General features: G+C 44.1%; 2 non-coding genes across 2 annotated transcripts; both read right to left on the bottom strand.

Annotated features, from left to right (window-relative positions):
- Nucleotides 1–11,508: 11,508 nt before the first annotated feature.
- Nucleotides 11,509–11,621, bottom strand: LOC144504933 (U5 spliceosomal RNA). Its single transcript, XR_013499723.1, has one exon. It is a non-coding gene; the product is annotated as a U5 spliceosomal RNA (small nuclear RNA).
- Nucleotides 11,622–18,227: 6,606 nt separating this feature from the next.
- LOC144504932 (U5 spliceosomal RNA) lies at nt 18,228–18,342 on the bottom strand. Its single transcript, XR_013499722.1, has one exon. It is a non-coding gene; the product is annotated as a U5 spliceosomal RNA (small nuclear RNA).
- Nucleotides 18,343–18,488: the final 146 nt, after the last annotated feature.

An 18,488-nucleotide genomic window follows, 5' to 3' on the forward strand; every position in this document is an offset into this window, starting at 1 on the left:
GAAGAAGGGGCTTGGAGCTCCGAAAGCTTGTGTGGCTTTTGCTACCAAATAAACCTGTTGGACTTTAACCTGGTGTTGGTAAACTTCTTACTGTGTTTACCCCAGTCCAACATTGGCATCTCCACATCATGACATTGCAAAAAGCCAAGGATGGAAATGTGGACAGGTGAATAGGGTAGTGTGTTGAAATGGCAAATGACAATTCCTTCATAAGACAAGTCTTGGCCACAACCATTTCTGGAACCCAGCTTGGGACACTTACAAAGTTTTTCACATACACTGCATCATCTATTTTGAATGATCATGCATCTTTAGTCGAATTATGGTTCCTCTTTTAGTTGCACTGTCTTGTCTCTATCTTCCCCACTAAATTTGGGAATGCCAGGCTTAGCCTGGACTTTAGGTGATGATCCATCAATAGTTCTGCTGGATATATACAGGTGGTCGAATGCGGGGTGGTCCTGAAAGCTAATAATAACCAAGCTGTTTCCAAAGATGCAGCTGATTGTTTCTTTAAGCCGTCCTTGAAAATCTGGATTGCCCACTCAAACAGTCCATTGGATGAGGGGTGATACGGTGCAGTCTTTATGTGCTTTATCCCATTGAAAGACATGAAACTTTGAAATTCCACATTTGTGAAAGCCATTCCATTATCTGATATGAGTACTTCACAGGATGTGAGGCACTGACAAAGCTTCTCAATTTGGTCTAAACTCTCCAATAGCCAGGTACCCAAACTCAGGAGCCGTTCTAAGGATAACGCTAAGTACATTACAGGGAACAGAAAAAAGAATTGTGCTATGTGTGGTTTTGGATCTCATCTCAAATACCTCCACCCATTTAGAGTAGGTGTCTACCAATAGTAGAAACATGGTACCCAAAAAAGGTCCCACATAATCTATGTAGACTCGCACTTATGGCCAACCTGGTCATTCCCATGGTTCCAGTGGGGCTGTAGCAGGTTTTTAAAAATTCATTCATCAGGCGTGTTTGGGGACATTTAGACTATGGATCAGTTTATAGGTTTGACTCCCATACAAGCCTAACAATATTGCCTTTTTCTTTTCCTCCTCTTCTATTCTGTTTGTTTTGAAGAAATATTCTATTTGCTCAACATACCATACTCACTCGTCAAAGGAGGCATCAAAAGGGATCCATTCTACCCAATACAGCTCTGTTGTACTTTGCAAGCTTGACTTTGACTGGACCAGGTTTTGCGCTGATGATCTTGTAATTGTGCTTGATGTTTTTTACCTCATCGCCAAATGTAGTAAATTGGGTCCACCAGTTAAGAACAAACTACAGACTTTTATTAATGAACAGCTATTTACAGGTGATCAGATTCAATGCTTCCAGGCATGACTCTAGGATCTAACTACTAGGACAAACATCAAAACATGGAAACACAGAAACTAGAAGCAGGAGTAGGCCATTCGGCCCTTTAAGCCTGCTCCACTATTTATTTTGATCATGGCTGATCATCAAATTCAATATCCTAATCCCCCCTTCCCCCCATACCCCTTGATCCCTTTAGCCCCAAGAGTTATTTCTAACTTCTTCTTGAAATCAGACGTTTTGGCGTCAACCACATTTTGTGGTAACAGAAGCCCCAACAAATTGGAGTGAAGCCCCAATTCGGTTCCTGATTGGTCATCCTGGGTCATATGACTCTTTCAGAAGAGGCCACAGACTGAAATCCAAATATGTTACAGATTCTGAAAAATAGAATTATCAAAATCTTACAGGAGGCTAGCATGTGGAGGGGGATGAGACTCGAGGCGTCCAAGAAGGCTTTGATAGGAAGGAACCTTCTCACCATTGGTCAAACTATGTCTTGGCACTTATTCGAAAGCTCAGAAGAGGAACTATTTTGCCAAATAAATTTGACAATCTGCTCAGGGTCCACCATCTGGCAGGGTCCACCATCTGGCAGAGTCCACCATCCGGCAGAGTCCACCATCTCCTTTTCCTGCAAGGCCGCTGTGTGGGAACACCCACCTTATAGGTATTGGAGTTACCATAACCAGAATACACAGGTCACTAGACTAACTTTGGGCTTCATTTTCCTCACTTTATCAGGGAACCTGCATCCATCTTGTTCACCTTCGTTGCTGCTTGTGTTTGACCAGGAATCTACCAAAGTTTTCAAAGCCGCATCTCTTTCCTGAGTAACTATCTGTGACTCTGATTTATTCCACGTGAAATCCCATCTTTCATGTTTTGGATTCACCCACAATTACAGATATCTCTTAGGTGTTAAGCATTTCTCAAACTGCTGCTCTCACCTCATCCTGAGATCCAAGTTCAATGCCGTGCACTGCCACTTGCCAACTCAACTAACTCATTTTATTTGAAAGTTGTCCTTGTCCACAGTTCCATCTCATCCTTCACTTCATCCAAAATTTTAACAAAATACTTTTTTTTCAGATGTGAAGAGTTACAAGCTTCAACAGCTCAACATACTAATGCCATCCAGATTCTTCTTCACTTCTCTCTAATCACACCGTGTCTTCCAATCTCACCCCTTGCTCCGTATTCACTCTAATGATCTGTCATCAACAAAGGTCTCCATTTCATCCCATTTTTAAAAGTTATTTGTTCGTGGGATATGCGTGCCGCTGGTTGGACCACCATTTATTGCCCATCCCTAATTGCCTTTCATCTGAAGAGCTTGCTAGGCCATTTCAGAGAGCATTTAAATTTGGATCTCTTGTGGTTTGCAGCTCACTGAAAGAAGTAAGCCAAAATAAATGACTGACAGAGCTGCACAAGAAACAGAGTAAAACACTAACTTAATCATCGAATGTGAAGAAGTTAGGTGAGGCTTAATCTCAGTTTGAATCTTATGAGGAACAGAAGCTGGAAGATTGCTCAGTTTGAAGCTAGTGGGAGAATCTACAGTGGCTCTCATAGTGCCTTGTTGCAAAATAAAGTGATGATGTGGCGATGCCGGTGTTAGACTGGGGTGGGCACAGTAAAAAGTCTCATAACACCAGGTTAAAGTCCAACAGATTTATTTGGAATCACGAGCTTTTGGAGTGCTGTTCCTTCATCAGGTGGAGAAGATCTCCAAGAAGATTGCACTACTCACCTGATGAAGGAGCAGCGCTCTGAAAGCTCGTGATTTCAAATAAACCTGTTGGACTTTAACCTGGTGTCGTGAGACTTCATACTGTGCAAAACAAAGTAACCAGCAGATTAGCTTGCAGACATTGGAAATGTAACCAGAACAAGGGCCTGTGGCCACCAGTCAAGAGAGGGTAAATGAAAGTTTTACCTCTGAGAATAGCTGGAGCTGAGAAGAATTCTCCAGGGGACTGTGACATACTTATGGGCGGTCCCAATAGAAGTTTTATGATTAATGTGTCTTACAAGAGAATTCTTGGGGGAAGTAAGAAATAAACCTGGGTTCATAACACATATAGTCTATAAACCCATTGGTAAGTTAATAGTACTTGTTTTGTTTATGTTTCTTGTATATAATTAAGCTTTTTTGTTAAAAAAGGGAAATCTTGTGGTGTAGTTCTATTGGTTAAAACAAGGTATAAGGATTTATTTTTAAATGTTGAACTGGATAGTATCAATAGGCATTAAGCAGGGCTGTGTCACTGCATCAATACTATTCACAATCTTCTTTGCAGCAACATTGCAACTTCCTGCTGACAGGCTCCCCCAAGTGGTGGTAATAACTTAACACATTGATGGTAAACTCTTTAACCTCAACCAGTTGAAGGCCAAAACCAAAGTGACAACTACTTCTGTAATAAAGCTACAGTATGCTGGTGATGCAGGCTTTGAATTGCCATAGCAACAGTGGTCCTTGCTAAACAGGTTCAGGACAGACCAGAGCTTCTGTGCAGCCAAGCTGCCAACGCTGGGGCCTCAGTGGAAAGGTGCAAATAATGCTGTAAATTACCCAGGAGTATCCCCTCTTCAGACTAAGTGGTGGACTAATCACTTTGAACTCAACAAATTAGGAGGCTACCACTTAGCTTTGGGGATTTGCAATCACTGAATTATAAAATAATAATAATGACTGAAACCAAAATCTCGGCAGGTCTGGCAGCATCCGTAAGGAGAGAAAAGAGCCGATGTTTCAAATCTAGATAATCCTTTGTCAAAGCTAAAAGGCATAGAAAGTGGGAGATATTTATACTGCAGGGGGAGGGAATGAAAGATGAGTCAGAGCCATAGAAACCAGGGGAAAAGGCTGCTAATAGCTGTCCACAGAGAGAATAAAGGGTGTGAATGGCCAAACGGCAGAGAAGCTGTGACAGATGGAGATGTTGGGGAGGGGGAGAAATGGGGCAGAGGTAGAAAGTAGAAAAGGGTAAGAGGAGGGGAGAGGAAAGATAAGGGAAGGGGGATGAAGTAGGGGGAAGGAAAGGGGGGGGGGGAAAGAAAAATGAAGAAAGTCCATAAAGAAATAAAAGGTAGAGAACAGTAAAAAATTAAATAGAATGAAAACAAAGGGGGCCGAGATTGGGTAGAGCAAATCATCTGAAGTTGTTGAATTCTATGTTGAGACCGGTGAAGGTTGTAAAGTGCCCAGCCGGAAGATGAGATGCTGTTCCTCCAGTTTGCATTGAGCTTCACTGGAACATTGCAGCAAGCCAAGGACAGACATGTGGACGTGGGAGCAGGATTGAGTGTTAAAATGGCAAGCAACCGGAAGGTCAGGGTCCTGATTGTGCACAGAGCGAAGGTGTTCAGCAAAGTGATCTCCCAGTCTACGTTTGGTCTCTTCGATATAGAGGAGACCACATTGGGAGCAGCGAATGCAATCCATCAAATGGAAAGAGATGCAAGTGTGAAACGCTGCTTAACCTGGAATGAATGTTTCAACCTCAAGGTGGGGAATATGTCGGGAAATTGATGTTTAATGATTACTTTTAGTTATGTTTACACACGATTGAAGTATGCCAATCCAACATGGTTTTATACTGAATTCTGGAACACAAGCTCATCACATGACTTGGTCTTAGCATCACACTCAAACTTGATGGGCAATAAAGAACATGTGGCCTTAAGGCAGTGATGTAAGATGTCAAGGTTGAACAATCACTAGTCGGGAAATATCCTACCTCCCTAGCGATTAAAATGATCAATTCTGTTCTCTAAATTCAAAGTCCTATTCTGCAGAGAAAAACAAATATTAAAACATTCAGCCTTATGTATTGAATTAGTGCAGTTGTTCATAATCATAGAATAATAGAATCCCTACAGTGCAGAAGGTGGCCAGTCGGCCCATTGACTGGCTACAACAATCCCACCCAGACCCTATTCATGTAACCCCACATATTTATTCTAATACTCCCCCTGTCACTAAGGGGCAATTTAGCATGGCTAATCAACCTAACCTGTACATTTTTGGACTGTGGGAGGAAACCGGAGCACCTGGAGAAAACCCACACAGACACTGGAAGAACATATAAACTTGACAGTGACCTGAGCCGGGAATTGAACCCAGGTCCCTGGCGCTGTGAGGCAGTGCTAACCACTGTGCCACCATGCGCCCATATATATATAAATGACCTAGATGATGGAACCAAATGTAACCTTTCCAAGTTTGCTGACCAACATAAAACTGGGCAGAACTGTAAGGAGGCTGCAAAGAGGCTTCAAAGTGACTTAGACAAATTGAGTGGTTAGGCAAACACATGGGAGATACAGTACAACACAGTCAATCATTGTGAAGAGCAGGTGCAGCAAGCAATTAGGAAGGCAAATGGTATGTTAGTTTTCATTGCAAGAGGATGAGTTCAAAAGTAGATTTTATACAGGGTCTTGGTGAGACCATACCTGGACTATTGCGTGTAGTTTTGGTCTCCCTACCTAAGAAATGATGCACTTGCCTAAGAGGGAGTGCAGCGGAGGTTCACTCGGCTGATACCTGGGTTGGTGGGACTGTGCCACAGTGATTAGCACTGCTGCCTCACAGCATCAGGGACCTGGGTTCAATTCTGGCCCTTGGGTGGCTGTGTGGTCTTAACTGTTGATATTAATAGCTTTGGTCTGGGGATTAGGTTAAGATATATTGACAATAGAATGTACTTTATTTATTTTCTTTATCTCTGGAAGGATATGTATGTTTGCTTGTGATGGAATGCGGCACGGTGGCACAGTGGGAGTGGCCTCACAGCTCCCGGGACCTGGGTTCGATTCCCGGCTTGGGTCACTGTCTGAATGGAGTTTGCACGTTCTCCCCGTGTCTGAGTAGGTTTCCTCTGGGAGCTCCGGTTTTCTCCCACACTCCAAAGATATGCCGGTTAGATGATTGGCCATGGTAAATTACTCTTTAACGTCGCATGGTGTGTAGGTTAGGGGAATTAGCAGGGTAAATACATGGGGTTACGGGGATAGGATGGTCTGTCGGAGAGCTGGTGCAGACTTGAGACAAATGGCCGCCTTCCGCACTGTCTGTAGGATTCTAAACTGTCATATAAGAAGATATTGATTTGACTGGGCCTGTCTGTATTCATAAAGTTTAAAAGGATGAGTCCCAATCAATATAGACAAATTGGTTTTGAAATTAATTTCCCCTATATTGACTGGGACTCACTTAGTGCTAGGGGCGTGGATGGGGCAGAGTTTGTAAGGAGCATCCAGGAGGGTTTCCTGAAACAGTATGTAGATAGTCCAACTAGGGAAGGAGCCATATTGGACCTGATATTGGGGAATGAGCCCGGCCAGATGGTCAATGTTTCAGTAAGAGAGCAGCTCGGGAACAGTGACCACAATTCAGTAAGCTTTAAGGTACTGATGGATAAAGATAAGTGTAGTCCTCAAGTTAAGGTGCTAAATTGGGGCAAGGCTAATTACAACAATATTAGGCAGGAACTGAAGAATGTAGATTGGGGGCAGATGTTTGAGGGCAAATCAACATCTGGCATGTGGGAGGCTTTCAAGTGTAAAGAACAAAGAACAAAGAACAATACAGCACAGGAACAGGCCCTTCAGCCCTCCAAGCCCGTGCCGCTCCCTGGTCCAAACTAGACCATTCTTTTGTATCCCTCCATTCCCACTCCGTTCATATGGCTATCTAGATAAGTCTTAAACATTCCCAGTGTGTCCGCCTCCACCACCTTGCCTGGCAGCGCATTCCAGGCCCCCACCACCCTCTGTGTAAAATATGTCCTTCTGATATCTGTGTTAAACCTCCCCCCCTTCACTTTGAACCTATGACCCCTCGTGAACGTCACCACTGACCTGGGGAAAAGCTTCCCACCGTTCACCCTATCTATGCCTTTCATAATTTTATACACCTCTATTAAGTCTCCCCTCATCCTCCGTCTTTCCAGGGAGAACAACCCCAGTTTACCCAATCTCTCCTCATAACTAAGCCCCTCCATACCAGGCAACATCCTGGTAAACCTCCTCTGTACTCTCTCCAAAGCCTCCACGTCCTTCTGGTAGTGTGGCGACCAGGACTGGACGCAGTATTCCAAATGCGGCCGAACCAACGTTCTATACATCTGCAACATCAGACCCCAACTTTTATACTCTATGCCCCGTCCTATAAAGGCAAGCATGCCATATGCCGTCTTCACCACCTTCTCCACCTGTGACGCCACCTTCAAGGATCTGTGGACTTGCACACCCAGGTCCCTCTGCGTATCTACACCCTTTATGGTTCTGCCATTTATCGTATAGCTCCTCCCTACATTATTTCTACCAAAATGCATCACTTCGCATTTATCAGGATTGAACTCCATCTGCCATTTCTTTGCCCAAATTTCCAGCCTATCTATATCCTTCTGTAGCCTCTGACAATGCTCCTCACTATCTCCAAGTCCTGCCAATTTTGTGTCGTCCGCAAACTTACTGATCACCCCAGTTACACCTTCTTCCAGATCGTTTACATAAATCACAAACAGCAGAGGTCCCAATACAGAGCCCTGCGGAACACCACTAGTCACAGGCTTCCAGCCGGAAAAAGACCCTTCCACTACCACCCTCTGTCTTCTGTGACCAAGCCAGTTCTCCACCCATCTAGCCACCTCCCCCTTTATCCCATGAGATCCAACCTTTTTCACCAGCCTACCATGAGGGACTTTGTCAAATGCTTTACTAAAGTCCATATAGACGACATCCACGGCCCTTCCCTCATCAACCATTCTAGTCACTTCTTCAAAAAACTCCACCAGGTTAGTGAGGCATGACCTCCCTCTCACAAAACCATGCTGACTATCGTTAATGAGTTTATTCCTTTCTAAATGCGCATACATCCTATCTCTAAGAATCTTCTCCAACAACTTCCCCACCACGGACGTCAAGCTCACCGGCCTATAATTACCCGGGTTATCCTTCCTACCCTTCTTAAATAACGGGACCACATTAGCTATCCTCCAATCCTCTGGGACCTCACCTGTGTCCAGTGACGAGACAAAGATTGGCGTCAGAGGCCCAGCGATTTCATCTCTCGTCTCCCTGAGCAGCCTTGGATAGATTCCATCAGGCCCTGGGGATTTGTCAGTCTTTATATTCTCTAACAAACCTAACACTTCCTCCCTTGTCATGGAGATTTTCTCCAACGGTTCAACACTCCCCTCCGAGACACTCCCAGTCAACACATCCCTCTCCTTTGTGAATACCGATGCAAAGTATTCATTTAGGATCTCCCCTACTTCTTTGGGCTCCAAGTATACTTCCCCACTTTTGTCCCTGAGAGGTCCGATTTTTTCCCTGACAACCCTTTTGTTCCTAACGTATGAATAAAATGCCTTGGGATTCTCCTTAATCCTGTCTGCCAAGGACATTTCGTGACCCCTTTTTGCCCTTCTAATTCCCTGTTTGAGTTCTTTCCTACTTTCTTTGTACTCCTCCAGAGCTCCCTCCGTTTTTAGCTGCCTGGACCTAACACACGCCTCTCTTTTCTTTTTGACCAGTCCCTCAATTTCCCTGGTTATCCACGGTTCTCGAATCCTACCCTTCTTTTTTACAGGCACATGCCTGTCCTGTAGCCCTAACAACTGTTCCTTAAAAGACTCCCACATGCCAGATGTGGATTTACCCTCAAACAGCCTCTCCCAATCAAGAGCTGCCAATTTCTGCCTAATCCCAAATTGATAGGGATTCAGGACCGGCACATTCCTGTAAGGATGAAGGATAAGTATGGCAAGTTTTGGGAACCTTGGATAACGAAAGATATTGTGAGCCTAGTCAAAGAAAAAAAGGAAGCATTTGTCAAAGCTAGGAGGCTGGGAACACACGAAGAAAGTGCGGAATACAAGGAAAGTAGAAAGAAATTTAAGCAAGGAGTAAGAAGGGCTAAAAGGGGTCATGAAAAATCATTGGCCAGCAGGATTAAGGAAAATCCCAAAGTTTTTATACATATATAAAGAGCAAGAGGGTAGCCATGGAGAGGGTTGGCCCACTCAAGGACAAGGGAGGGAATCTATGCGTGGAGCCAGAGGAAATGGGCGAGGCATTAAATGAGTACTTTGCGTCAGTATTCACCAAAGAGAAGGACTTGGTGGATGATGAGTCTGGGAAAGGATGTGTAGATAGTTTGAGACATGTTGAGATCAAAAAGGAGGAGGTATTGGGGTTCTTGAGAAACATTAAGGTAGACAAGTCCCCAGGGCCTGATGGGATATGCCTCAGAATACTGAGAGAGGCAAGGGAGGAAATTGCTGGGGCCTTAAGAGAAATCTTTGGCTACAGGGGAGGTCCCAGAGGATTGGAGAATAGCCAATGTTGTTCCTTTGTTTAAGAAGGGTAGCAAGAATAATCCAGGTAATTACAGGCCGGTGAGCCTTACATCAGTAGTAGGGAAATTATTGGGGAGGATTCTTCGAGACAGGATTTATTCCCACTTGGAAATAAGTGGTCGTATTAGTGAGAGGCAACATGGTTTTGTGAAGGGGAGGTCGTGTCTCATGAACATGATCGAGTTTTTCGAGGAAGTGGCGAAGATGATTGATAAGGGTAGGGCAGTAGATGTTGTCCACATGGACTTTAGTAAGGCCTTTGACAAGGTCCCTCATGGCAGACTGGTGCAGAAGGTGAAGTCGCATGGGATCAGAGGTAAGCTGGCAAGGTGGATACAAAACTGGCTTGGTCAAAGAAGACAGAGGGTAGCAGTGGAAGGGTGCGTTTCTGAATGGAGGGCTGTGACAAGTGGCGTTCCTCAGGGATCAGTGCAGGGACCTTTGCTGTTTGTAATATATATAAATGATTTGGAGGAAAATGTAACTGGATTGATTAGTAAGTTTGCGGACGACACAAAGGTTGCTGGATTTGCAAATAGCAATGAGGATCATCAGAGGATACAGCAGGATATAGGTCAGTTGGAGACTTGGGTGGAAAGATGGCAGATGGAGTTTAATCCGGACAAATGTGAGGTAATGCATTTTGGAAGGTCTAATACAGATAGGAAATATACAGTAAATGGCAGAACCCTTAAGAGTATTGATAGGCAGAGGGATCTGGGTGTACAGGTACACAAGTCACTGAAAGTGGCAATGCAGGTGGAGAAGGTAGTCAAGAAGGCATACGGCATGCTTGCCTTCATCGGCCGGGGTATTGAGTTTAAAAATTGGCAAGTTATGTCGCAGCTTTATAGAACCTTAGTTAGGCCACACTTGGAATATAGTGTTCAATTCTGGTCACCACACTACCAGAAGGATGTGGAGGCTTTGGAGAGGGTACAGAAAAGATTTACCAGGATGTTGCCTGGTATGGAGGGCATTAGCTATGAGGAAAGGTTGGAGAAACCTGGTTTGATCTCACTGGAGCGACGGAGGTTGAGGGGAGACCTGATAGAAGTCTACAAGATTATGAGAGCAATGGACAGAGTGGATAGTCAGAAGCTTTTTCCCTGGATGGAAGAGTCAATTACTAGGGGGCATAGGTTTAAGGTGCGAGGGGCAAGGTTTAAAGATGTACGAGGCAAGTTTTTTACACAGAGAATAGTGGGTGCCTGGAACTCGTTGACGGGGGAGGTACGGTGGAAGCGGATACGGTAGTGACTGTTAAGGGGTGTCTTGACAAGTACATGAATAGAATGGGAATAGACGGATATGGTCCCCGGAAGGGTAGGGGGTTTTAGTTAAGTTGGGCAGCATGGTCAGTGCAGGCTTGGAGGGCCGAAGGGCCTGTGCTGTAATTTTCTTTGTTCTTTGAGAGGACATAGAATTGAAATGCAAAATTTTAGCAGAGCTGGACAGACTATAGATGTAAGGCGGATGTTTTCTTTCTTTGGTTGGGGAATGTACAGTAAGAAGTCTCACAACACCAGGTTAAAGTCCAACAGGTTTATTTGGCAGCAAAAGCCAAATTTTGCAAAAGCTTTTGGAGCGCTCGCTGCTCCTTCGTCAGGTGAGTCACCCGGAAGGGTAGCGGGTTTTAGTTAAGTTGGGCAGGTTTGGAGGGCCGAAGGGCCTGTTCCTGTGCTGTAATTTTGTCAGGTGAGTCTATGCACTTAAAAGTTACACGTTCAAAAGACAGCTAAATATGAAAGACTTTAAAAAGCGAAAATTTTCTGTTTTTTTTTTAAATAAGACAGCCCCACAGAAGCAGGGCCACAAAAAATTATCTTAAACTCTGAGTGTTCCTCTCCACGGAAATCTTTAGTAAAAGGCGAAAGATTTATACGATCTGAAGAGAAACCAGAGTATACTAAAGAGATGAGCAATTTTACTCTTACCCAACCATGCATGTAGCTCTTTAACATCATACTGAGCAAACACATTGGCGGTCAATATTAATATTAGAGAAAGACCAAAATACTCCGCATGGTTTGTAATAAAAATAACTAACCACAAAACTGTACTATCCTTCTGAGAGAGGAACAAATATTAAACTTTCTCACAGAATTTCAGCTATGTAAATGAGCGGGCGGGGCCTAACCGGCAGCTTCCCGTGGTGAGGGGACGTGGATGATGTGTTTGCTGCTCATTGCTCAGACGGGGAGTTTATCCTTCTTTTTCGAGCTTTTGTGTTCAACAAGTGATTTGCTTTTTAAGAACCAAAATAAAAAAATAATGCTGAACATATTTAGCATGCCTGGCACCATCAGAGCGTGACTAGGCCTATGGTTTTACACCAGAAAGTCAGTTTTTTTGCCAATTTGGCTTCACATTGAGTGATTTAACCGTTAGTCCACTGACCTCAGAAAACGCGCCATTTACAGGTCCAGGCAGCGGGTGATCGAGGGGGCCGTCCATCCTGACTGTCTGCCCCTCTACCGCAGCTATGTTCGCGGCCAGGTATCCCTGGAGAGGGAGCATGCGGTGTCCACGGGCACGGTTGACGCCTTCCATGCCAGTTGGGCACCGCAGGGGTTGGGGTGCGTTATTGACCCTGATAATCACATTTTAATTTGATGTTTTTAAGTTTCCTTTGTACTTTGATTTTTGTTCGGGCTGTTCCCCCTCCTTTTGGGGAGCTGCCCCTTTTACTTTGTCCTGACTTAATTTGAGTTTGTTTATTCGGTTTGACCTAAAAAGAGGCCACTGACCTCAGAAAAGCATCAACAGGGGCCTTTTTTATTCATTCGTGGGACTTGGACATCGCTGGATGGCCAGAATTTATTGCCCATCCCGATTCGCCCTTGAACTGAGTGCTTCGCTAGGCCATTTAAGTTTATTTATTCGTGTCACAAGTAGGCTTATATTAACATCAAAAGAGAAAACGCTGGAAAATCTCAGCAGGTCTGGCAGCATCTGTCACCTGACACTCTTCCCAGACCTCCTTATGTTAACACTTCAATGAAGCCACTGGGAAAATCTCCTAGTCGCCACACTCCAGCGCCTGTTCGGGTACACTGTAGTTGAGAGTTAACCACATTGTTGTTGCTCTGGAGCCACATGTAGACCAGACCAGGTAAGGACAGCAGATTTCCTTCCCTAAAGGACATTGGTGAACCAGATGGGTTTTTCCTGACATTCGACAATGGTTTCATGGTCATCAGTAGATTCTTAATTTGAATTTTTAAAAAAATTCTTCCTCTGCAGCAATCTCAATGTGACAAGGACACAAATCAGATTTGTTTTCAAACTCCTCTCTGTCACCCCCACACATACACAAACAAATCACCATTATCTTGCAAAAGACGCCAAATCCCCAAATGTGATGATGTCACCCCATGTGTGGTGATTTCATTTGACTATATGATAACGTCATCCAGCGCATGATGATGTTACCAATACATGACCACCGGCAATCGAACCATTTGTGGAGAGAGAAACAAAGTTGATGTTGTGATTGGTGCGTAATTATATCTTAGCTAAATCTGCAGGAATTACACATTCATCATTTCAGAAGGTTCTTGTTGTGAGTCCTAGGCTGAAAAAAGACTCACATGTGGGCACTGCTGTGAGCAACCTTGCGGAACGTTTTATTCCAAAAATATACTTCATTGATAAAATTTGCAAAAGTATATTACAAAATATTTCAAATTGAACACAAAATGTGCAATAAAATGTAATTCTTCTTCATTTGGGATGGTCCATCTGCTTAGAGCCTTTTGTGGTAATGTGGTCAGACCCATCCTTTGCAACACTGAGAACAGGTAGAAACTCAGAACATAGTGACACTTGGTTATTTATTGAAGGTCCATGCACAGCTTGACGCAGCTGCACACACAGGTGGCCTTCAAATATACCATTGGGTATATTTTTGAGGTTTGTGCACTGTATCCCTATGAACACAGTCCATTTTTGACCCCTAGATAAAATAGAAGATGGCTTGGATGATGTAGGAGCATTTTTCAGAGACAATATTCTGCTGGCTTTCACTCGCTTATGGGTCAGCTTACACAAAGACCCGCGGAGACAGTACTCTGGTTGAAGATGTTTCTTTATTTTCCAAGCTGGTTCAACATACAAGGGAGAGAGATTTGGGGCATTCCAAATCACTCTGAAATTGCATCACTCTCTGTATTACAATTATATAATTTTTGAAAGTCATTTGCCCACCCCTTGCTCACCCAAGCCAGGTATGAGTCAATCATTATTAATATTGATTATTTACCTTGACCAATAACATTTACCCTCTGACAACATTGGACTATGTGAGTTCGTGGAGTTTGAAAGTCTTTCTCACAGTCACCTGACACTCTTCCCAGACCTTCTTATTTTGTGTAATGTATGTCCTATTCATTAAACTGTCTGAGCTCTCTGGGATTGACTGAGGCCTCTGGCATTGTCCTCAGCGAGTGAATATTCTATTCATTAGAGCCGTCTAGAGACACTGATAAGAATTGATCATCCCTTAGCTTAGTAGCTGCATTGTTCTGAGAAATGTGGTTCTTTCTACTTGATTACAACCCATCATGCCTTCGACATTGTGTCATTAGCCAAGGTGTATGCTTTTAATACAGAATATAAGATGTTTTCAAAAATACATGTCTAAATCATCTAAAAGTGGTTGTGTGTCTCTATGCAAACAGTACCTTTGTAAATTATATTCCAGGCACTTGGTGACTTTTTTATACTCTATTCACTCTTATCCAATCTATCCTGATCTGTTCGCCTCTTAATCTCAAGTTATTCTACACTCCCTCTTACAGGTGATCACCACAGCACAGGAATAAGTAATGGGCCAGACCTGCCGAGAATGCCTCGTGCCTGATGTCCAGGTTATTAGCCGAAATAATGAGCGCGGGTCGCTCCCACATGCTCAGTTTTTATTTAGCATGGCAACTCACACCTTCCAGTTTTCATGCATGCCCCAGTCCTTCCGAAGCACATCCCTTCAGACAGCCCACCTGATGGTGAAAGGGACAAAGGATCAGTCAGCTCAGCTGGCCTCAGTCATGCTACAATTTGGCCTGGCTCCTAAAGCCCATTCAAAATGGTCATAGGTACACATCATCCTGCACACTGACGGAAGCGGAGCCAAACAGAAGATGATGATGTTGTCCCTGTATAGGGGGACTTTGACCTGAGTGCCTCCACTGCCTGGGATTGTCACCCATTTTATGCCCACATCTCTCCTGATGGACTAGGCAAAAGTTAGATATTGCACACAAATAAGGCACTTTGAGAGAGTACAGCCCTGCCTGACTGCAGGTTTGATCGGAAAGCTTTCCAATTCCTACCCATTGGTGGAAGCTGTGCTACTGATGTCAATGTAGAGCAGTTGGATGCAATTGAGGATTTCCTCCCCAAGCCCCATTTTGGAGAGCACATCCATTATGCAGGTGTGCAATATTCCGCCAAAGGCTTTCTTCTGGTCCAGGCTGATGAGACAGGCAATTGTATCTCTGAGTAATGCAAAGCTAGCAAAGATCATCCTGCTCGGCACAGCCCGGGTACAGATCACCAATTCCAGAGCAGACTTGACCTGATTGAAAATGACCTTCAACAGAATTTTGTAATCCATGTTCAACAGTGTAATGGGTCATCAACTCTTTCTTCCCCCTGCCCCTTACATTTGTAGATGAGAGTGCTAATGTCTTTCCTGATGGATTCTGACTGCAGACCAGGAGCATAAACTTCCAGTAGGGTCTGGGACAATGCAATCCTACAGAGCCAGAATTAACTTGGCCGGTGAACTGTCGCTTCTGGGATTTTATTAATCTTGAAGGACCTAATGGCCCTTGTTAGCTTGTCCAGGGTCAGTGGCTTGCCCAGATTCTCCTGCACATTATCAACTTAAGACCTTCGTGATTGAGAACAGAAAGGGCTGGGAGGCCATGCTGCATGCAATCCAGCATTAAACGGTTGACTGATCTTCAATATGTCAGATGCTGATGATGTTACCAAGCCATCCTCTTTCTTCAGGGTGCTGATTACAGAGATCCCTCTATATAGCTTTTGAAAGAAGAAATGTGAACACATCACATCCTGCTCCAAGGAGTGGAATATGGACTGGAAGGTGATCTTGGAGGCCTCTCAGGCAAAGAACAAGACTTGTTCAGTTTACTGTTTAGTACTGGTTACATTCAGATTTTTTCTCAGAAGCATTATTTTTTTCAATGTAAAGTCACACTGAGGTGCATAGTTTGTTGGTGTTTTGACTGCTTAAGAAGATCTGCTTTAAGTATTACTTCTGACTGGGTTTTGCTTTGGTTTCAGACTCTGGATTCAACATGATGTGAGGAGCTGAAATTGTGATTCATCATACCTACCTCTAAACCAGAAGCTCCAGGATCAAGTCCAATGCTATGGCTCTGACGAAGGGTCATCCTGACTTGAAATATTGGCTCTATTCTCTCTCCACAGATGCTGTCAAAACAGCTGAGATTTTCCAGCATTTTCTGTTTCAGATTCCAATATCTGCAATGTTTTGCTTTTATAATAGGCCTTGTTGGCCATGGAAGGCATGTTCATAATACAATTCAACAGGCTGATAATTGGCTCAGGAATCCTTCCATCACTTCCCCACTATTCCCCAATGGGAAAAAAAGTGTGTGTGAAGATATGCTTAATAAAATATAAGTACCTGAAGAAAACTTGGAAATATATCACCATTCCTTCGCAGTCGCTGGGCCTAAATCCTGAAATTCCCTCCGTAACAGCACTGTGGGTCAACCCACAGAACATGGACTGCAGCGATTCAAGAAGGCAGCTCACCCCCACCTTCTCAAGGGCAACTAGGGATGTACAATAAATGCTGGCCAGCCAGCGGCACCCATGTCCCACGAATGAATAAAAAAAATACCTGAAGGAAACTTGATTTTCATTGGGCTTTCCCATGAAAGTTTCCTGCCAGTTCTCTGACTGAAGGCCAAGACCCCTGCCAGTCCAATGCAGTCCAGGCTATTTGCTGTAACATCACACACAGAATATCAGTGCAGAGCATATTTTTTCATTTACAGGATGTGGGTGTCACTGGCTAGACCAGCATTTTTATTGTCCGTCCCTAGTTGCCCTGGAGAAGATGGGGTGAGCTGTCTTCTTGAGCTGCTGCAGTCCCTGTGGTGTTGGAACACTGTAAGAAGTCTCACAACACCAGGTTAAAGTCCAACAGGTTTATTTTGGTAGCAAAAGCCACTAGCTTTCGAAGCGCTGCTTCTTCATCAGGTGAGTGGGATTTCAGTTCACAAACAGGGCATATAAAGACACAAACTCAATTTACAAAATAATGGTTAGAATGCGAGTCTTTACAGGTAATCAAGTCTTAAACGTACAGACAATGTGAGTGGAGAGAGGGTTAAGCAAAGGTTAAAGAGATGTGTATTGTCTCCAGCCAGGACAGTTAGTGAGATCTTGCAAGTTGTGGGGGTTACAGATAGTGTGACATGAACCCAAGATCCCGGTTGGGGCCGTCCTCATGTGTGCGGAACTTGGCTATCAGTCTCTGCTCAGCGATTCTGTGCTGTTGTGAAGGCCACCTTGGAGTACGCTTACAGCGTACTTCGCCTCTGCAAGACGTGCCAGATCATCGACACGGATGCCATCATCTCACGTGAGAATACCATCCACCAGGTACACGGTACATACACTTGCAACTCGGCCAACGTTGTCTACCTGATATGCTGCAGGAAAGGATGTCCCGAAGCATGGTACATTGGGGAAACCATGCAGACGCTATGACAACAGATGAATGAACACCGCTCGACAATCACCAGGCAAGAGTCTTCTCTTCCTGTTGGGGAACACTTTGGTGGTCACAGGCGTTCAGCCTCTGATCTTCAGGTAAGCGTACTCCAAGGTGGCCTTCATGACACACAACAGCATAGAATCACCAAGCAGAGACTGATCGCCAAGTCCCACACACATGAGCAAACACTCTTCGCAGAGGAACAAACCTTTAAAATTAATGATACGAGGAAAACCCAAAGCATCCAACTCAAGAGAAAGCTCAGCTGGTGATTATCGCACATGACGTTGACCCCATTGAGCTGGTTGTGTTCCTGCCTGCTCTCTGCCGGAAGATGGGAGTTCCTTATTGCATCGTCAAAGGCAAAGCCAGGCTTGGGCGATTGGTGCACAGAAAGACCACCACCTGCCTTGCCCTGGCTCAGATCAACCCTGAGGATAAGGGAGCGATGGCCAAACTGATTGAGGCTGTGCGGACTAACTACAATGAGCGGTTTGATGAGATCCGTCGTCATTGGACGGTGGAATTCTGGGCCCCAAGTCTGTGGCTCGCATTGCCAAGCTGGGGAAGGCCAAGGCTAAGGAGCTGGCCACCAAACTGGGATAAATTCCTAATCTGCTCATTGTATATAAAAAGTAAAAGTGGTTGTATTTAAAGAGAAAAAAAAGGAGAAATCGAACTCAACAATTCATGATAATGACGGGACAGCAAAATCTGTTATTGATTTATAAAGGAGCCCCACTAAAAGCAGGGCAACAAAAAATTAATTAAAACTCTGAGTGTTCCTCTCCACGGAAATCTTTAGTAAAAGGCGAAAGATTTATACGATCTGAAGAGAAACCAGAGTGTACTGAAGAAAGTAGCAATCCGACCCACTACCCAATACACACATAGCTCTTTAACATCGCACTGAGTGAACACACTCACTAACATCGACACTGGAAAAAGACCAGTTCAAACAGTATACATATATTTCAGTAGAAATAATGATCTGA

This window comes from Mustelus asterias, chromosome 15 (genome assembly GCF_964213995.1).
Source record: "Mustelus asterias chromosome 15, sMusAst1.hap1.1, whole genome shotgun sequence".
In the NCBI taxonomy this organism is placed as follows: domain Eukaryota; kingdom Metazoa; phylum Chordata; class Chondrichthyes; order Carcharhiniformes; family Triakidae; genus Mustelus; species Mustelus asterias.